The sequence below is a fragment of the Heteronotia binoei genome, chromosome 6 (genome assembly GCF_032191835.1).
Source record: "Heteronotia binoei isolate CCM8104 ecotype False Entrance Well chromosome 6, APGP_CSIRO_Hbin_v1, whole genome shotgun sequence".
In the NCBI taxonomy this organism is placed as follows: Eukaryota; Metazoa; Chordata; class Lepidosauria; order Squamata; family Gekkonidae; genus Heteronotia; species Heteronotia binoei.
The window spans coordinates 30,814,379-30,820,474 of record NC_083228.1 but is presented as its reverse complement, the minus strand read 5'-3'; the positions used below and the strand labels follow the sequence as shown (position 1 = coordinate 30,820,474).

The 6,096-nt window shown below is 41.7% G+C and overlaps 1 protein-coding gene across 1 annotated transcript in view; it reads left to right on the top strand.

Moving 5' to 3' along the window:
- Positions 1-6,096, top strand: part of ASCC1 (activating signal cointegrator 1 complex subunit 1) — a 109,784-nt gene that overhangs the window by 432 nt on the left and 103,256 nt on the right. The window lies entirely within an intron of this gene.

Here is a 6,096-nt window from a genome sequence, read left to right as displayed (position 1 = left end):
TGGAGGGAAATTGTTGTCAACATTTGTCTTTAAAGAATGGGTATATTTATGTCATTTATGAAAACAGCCCATAGTATCGCTTTGAAATTAAAAAATAATAAAAATCCGACCTGCGTAAATATGGGTGGGGTTGCCACCCGTTTTCCTTTTTCCTGACGAGGCAGCTGCCAGTTGAACTAAACTATTGGAGTTGACCACTTGATCACTGCACCATTATTTCTGTTTTTTGCCATGCCTGGAAGCCTTGCCTGATAAACACGAGCAGAAATTTACTGTGATTGACACAGCAACTCCTCCCTTCCTCCTCCCCCTTCCGTTAAATTTTTGTCTCGCAAAGGTGTGCACATTTTCTACCTCACTAGGACCCCCCACCCCCAGCTCTTGCTGATTCCACGACAGTATTAGAACAGGTATGGTGGCAGCAAAGGAGGGGAAGGTCAGATCAGGGAGGGCTTCACTTGTGTTTAAGAGGATACTGGAGAACTTGAGGGGGGTGTCAATAAGTTGCAATACGGTGACAGCTTTTGTGCATCAGCTCTCCTCCTTCCATTGCATAATGAAACAAAGTTGGAGTCCAATTGCACCTTTAAGACCAACAAAGTTTTATTCAGAATGTAAGCTTTTGTATGATGCACACTTCATTAGGCGATGAAATGGGGTACAATGAGCAGTGCTACATGTGGCTTATGAGCAGTGGTTAAAGTAGTACAAAGTTAGAATTCAATAGGAAAAATGTTGAAATTAACAAATTGAAAGAAATTCTGGCAAACAAACTGTTAATTTCCAACATTTTTTCTACTGAATTCTAACTTGGTACTATTTTGCATGCTTAATCACTGTCCACCAGCTACATGTAGCACTGCTCATTGTATCCCATTTCATTATTTGATGAAGTATGCATGTATACGAAAGCTTACGTCCTGAGTTAAACTTTGTTGGTCTTAAAGGTGCTACTGGACTTCAACTTTGTTCTATTGCTTCAGACCAACACGGCTGCCCACCTGGATCTATGTGCATAATGGTAGCTGCTCCATGTCTGCCATGATGTGGACAAGAGAAGGGCCTGTGCAGGACTGTGTATAGTACAGAGCGTCTTGCAAATGTTGGAGGTACTGAATAAGCATGCTTGAAATAGATAGACACAGTGTCAGGAGAGCTGTAAAGCTGTGCCAGCATTCCTTCATGAACAGGGCTAGGAAGTTATGGGTTGGACCGTACTAGGGTTGCCGGGTTCCCCCTGGCCACTGGTGGGGAATGGGGGATAGGATTGGCAGATCCAAGCTGGAATACTCCTGGAGATCTGGGGATGGAGCCTGGGTAAGACAAGAACCTTAGGAAGGGACGGTGGCTCAGTGGTAGAGCATCTGCTTGGTAAGCAGAAGGTCCTAGGTTCAATTCCCAGCATCTCCAACTAAAAAGGGTCCAGGCAAATAGATGTGAAAAACTTCAGCTTGAGACCCTGGAGAGCTGCTGCCAGTCTGAGTAGACAATACTGACTTTGATAGACCGAGGGTCTGATTCAGTATAAGGGAGCTTCATATGTTCATATGACCAGAGTGGGGTACAATGCCATACAGCCCAGCCTGCAAAGCATCCTTTTTCTCCAGAGGAACTGATCTTTTTAGTCTGGAATTGAGCTGTAATTCTTAGGATCCCCAACTCCCACCTGGAGGCTGCCATCCCTAGACTGTACCAGTTGTTCTGCTGGACAAAGAGAGAGAAAGAAGGCCCCTTCTGGCCTCCAAACTGATGGGGGGTGTGTGTGTGTTGCATTTAGACAAAAGCTGTGAGTAATAGGGGCTGCAATAAAGATGGGGAAAAGGATGAGATGGCACAGAATGTAGGATCCAGCCCTATGTGTTCACTCTGTGCATCTTTGTTAAGTGCTTCTTATACATTCTGTGCATGGATGAGCTCCATGGTTATTGAAACAAAATCTTCTAAGATTCATAAACTGCCCCCTGTAGGAAGTTTCCTTAATGAAACAATTATTTTCTCGAAGGCCTTGGGGAAGGGGGCTAAATGATCCCCCAAAGATTATTTTTATGCCAGGCTTTATTTTCCTAGATGTTTGATATATTAATGTCATTTTATTGCAGGGAGTTGGGTACTGTTGCTGCTTTTTATGGCTTTTAATTAAATTGGAATCAGCCCTAGTACATCTTTTAAATTGCCAATTGTTTTCATGGTTTTGCTTTTGTGGTTTAATTGGTTTTATTTTTATGTAAATATTATTCTTTATTTTCCCCTCTTTAAATTGTCTTGAATACTTTTTACAGCCAAAGTGAACAGTGCAAAATAAATAAATGTATTAATAAGAACAAAAGAGTTGCCTTGCTGGTCATGAAGACCAGTATTTTATTTCCAACAAAGGAACCAGCCAGATTCATAGACTCTCACATACAAAGCCGTTTCATGCAGAGTTTGACTGTTTTGACTCTGAGCAGTACTCGATTTGAGTAGGGTTGCAGGGATCAGCTCCCATGGAGAAAATGGCTGCTTTGGAGGGTGGGTTCTATGGCATTATACCTTTCTGAGGTCCCTTTCCTCCTCAAACCCCACTATCTCCAAGCTCCAACCTCAAATATCCAGGGATTTCTCACCCTCAAGTTGGCAGTACCTTAGAGATCAACAAAATTTTGGGGATGTGAGCTTTCAAGAGTCAAAGTTCCTTTCATCACCTATCTGATGAAAATCTTCTTCTTCGTCTTTTTATGTGTATGTATGTATCTGCAACTGTAAGTCATGTTAATGTCTTATGATTAACCCCCTCCTGGGAACCTGGAGGACATTCAGAGAAATGGCTGAATAAAGCCTGTCCCTGGCCTACTGAGTGCTGGTCTCCCACCCAAGTACTTACCAGAGGCGACCCTGCTAAGATTCTGAGATTGGACTCGCCTGGGCCATCCAGATCAGGGCAGATATCTGATGAAAACCTTGTTGGTCTGTAAGGTGCTGTTGGACTTGAGTCTAGCTGTTCCACTTCAGACCAAACAGTAGTGGGAGTGATGGTAAATAGTCCAATAGAAAAGTAGAACCCCACACTTGGCAATTATGAATAAGTCCCATGCTGTAATCTTAGCCCAAAGTCCGTTCCAGACGAAGACCCCAGAATTTATTATCTCCGTTTCAATTTTTAGAAATCTTCTACAGTGGAATGAGCTACAATATATAATATTTCAATAATTAATTAACAATAAATGTAAATGCAAATTTATTATTATTATTTAATTATTTTTAACAGGTTGACCTTCAATCCAATTCCTCTGGACGTCAATGTGCAATAATGTTGCTCTTATTTATTCTACTGTAAATAATTAGAAAACCAAATCATAATTCATATAATTAATATTAATATGCCTATGTTATTAATAATGTATGCATTTGATACCTTAATATTTGTGCAATCCAATACTTTTATGTCAATTTTCTTTTTGGTTTTCAGCTTCCTATGTAATGAAAATAAAATACGAATAACTAAAATTCATATTTCTTAATTATAATATTATTTTAAATAAATATTTCATTATAATACTCACCATATCAATTTGTTCTAAGGACTCAAGCCTATGTTTTATGTATCATGCGTCTTAACAAAACTCCATTGTAACTACCTATATATTCATTCCTTCCAGCTGTAGCCAGTTAGTCCCATGTGTCTATTTCAATACATGTTTCTTAAGGAAACAACAACAGAAAGTAGAAAACAACTGTTGATTCAAGCTATAGTCATTTACAATCTCACATGTCCATTACAATACCTGTTCCTTAAGATAACAGTACTATTACTAAATGGACAGTCTTCGCAGAGGAAGATGGTAAGCAGTGGGGTGCCGCAGGGCTCAGTACTGGGTCCCATTCTCTTTAACTTGTTCATTAATGATCTGGAGTTGGGAGTAAGCAGTGAAGTGGCCAGGTTTGCAGATGACACTAAATTGTTCAGGGTGGTGAGAACCAGAGAGGATTGTGAGGCATTCCAAAGGGATCTGTTGAGGCTGGGTGAGTGGATGTCAACGTGGCAGATGAGGTTCAGTGTGGCCAAGTGCAAAGTAATGCACATTGGGGCCAAGAATCCCAGTTACAAATACAAGTTGATGGGTTGTGAACTGGCAGAGACTGACCAAGAAAGAGATCTTGGGGTCATGGTAGATAACTCACTGAAAATGTCAAGACAGTGTGCGAATGCAATAAAAAAGGCCAATGCCATGCTGGGAATTATTAGGAAGGGAATTGAAAACAAATCAGCCAGTATCATAATGCCCCTGTATAACTCGATGGTGCAGTCTCATTTGGAGTACTGTGTGCAATTCTGGTCACCGCACCTCAAAAAGGATATTATAGTATTGGAAAAAGTGCAGAAAAGGGCAACTAGAATGATTAAAGGTTTGGAACACTTTCCCTATGAAGAAAGGTTAAAACGCTTGGGGCTCTTTAGCTTGGAGAAACGTCGACTGTGGGGTGACATGATAGAGGTTTACAAGATTATGCATGGGATGGAGAAAGTAGAAAAAGAAGACCTTTTCTCCCTTTCTCACAATACAAGAACTCATGGGCATTCAGTGAAATTGCTGAGCAGTCAGGTTAAAACGGATAAAAGGAAGTACTTCTTCACTCAAAGGGTGATTAACATGTAGAATTCACTGCCACAGGAGGTGGTGGCGGCTACAAGCATAGCCAGCTTCAAGAGGGGTTTGTATAAAAATATGGAGCAGAGGTCCATCACTGGCTGTTAGCCGCAGTGTGTGTGTATATATATATATGTGTGTGTGTGTATCACACACATACACACACACACACATATATTGGCCACTGTGTGACACAGAGTGTTGGACTGGATGGGCCATTGGCCTGATCCAACATGGCTTCTCCAACATATTCTTATTATTACAGAAAGCAAGAATAATCAATTGTTGATTCAAGCCAGTGGGCATTAGTGTTTACCAGAGGTGAACCTGCTAAGCTTCCGAGATGGGGCTTGCCTGGACCATCCTGGACAGGGCAGATATCTGATGAAAACCTTGTTGGTCTGTAAGGTGCTGTTGGACTTGAGTCTAGCTGTTCTACTTCAGACCAACGCACCTGCCCTCTCTGAGACTGTTTCAAAAGTGTGTGCAGAGTTGTGCTCTTCCAAGTCAGTGGGTTTAGAAAGGCGTGACTCTCTTCAAGATTGATTCATTTGCCTGTCTAATTCAGTACTATCTATTCTGACTGGCAGCAGATCTCCAGCGTCCCATGCAGGGAAAGCAAGGTATGAAATGCCTGCTCCTGGTGTTTCTCCTCAGCATCTATTATTCAGAAGTACACTCCCTCTGTCCATTATCATGGTTTATGGGCAGTGATAACATCTGTCTTCGATGAACTGGTCTCATCCTTTATACAAATCTGTTTAAGTGAGTGGGCATAATCTCATCTTATAAAAAATGGCAGGTCATTTGTTATTTGTTGCTCCAAGTATGCCAGCTCATTGCCCCAATATATTATTATGTAGGTGCTGTCTCTTGTGAAACCTACCCTGGGAATGCTGGTGCCAGTTTGGTGTAGTGGTTAAGTGCGCGGACTCTTATCTGGGAGAACCGGGTTTGATTCCCCACTCCTCCACTTGCACCTGCTGGCATGGCCTTGGGTCAGCCATAGCTCTGGCAGAGGTTGTCCTTGAAAGGGCAGCTGCTGTGAGAGCCCTCTCATCTCCACCCACCTCACAGGGTGTCTGTTGTGGGGGAGGAAGGTAAAGGAGATTGTGAGCCGCTCTGAGACTCTTCGGAGTGGAGGGCGGGATATAAATCCAATACCTTCTTCTTCTTTCTGGAGTAACATATCTATTCAAACGTAATTTAGTTCTGTTTTTCATGATTAATAGAAAATAGAATTGTTGAGTGCATGTTTGTGTTTCCCAGCTAAGCTTGATTACTCAAACACAAAATGTGCTGCTTACAAGCTTTCAGGATTGCCACAGTGTGTTTTCTTTTGAGCAGCTTCTTGAGCTACTCTGCAGTTCCTAATATTATCAGCCACTGCAGTCCATTGCCATACCGTAACTATATAGACACACAGTGTCATCATGTAGCAAAAAAGGAAAGGATTCTTGCATCTGTCATA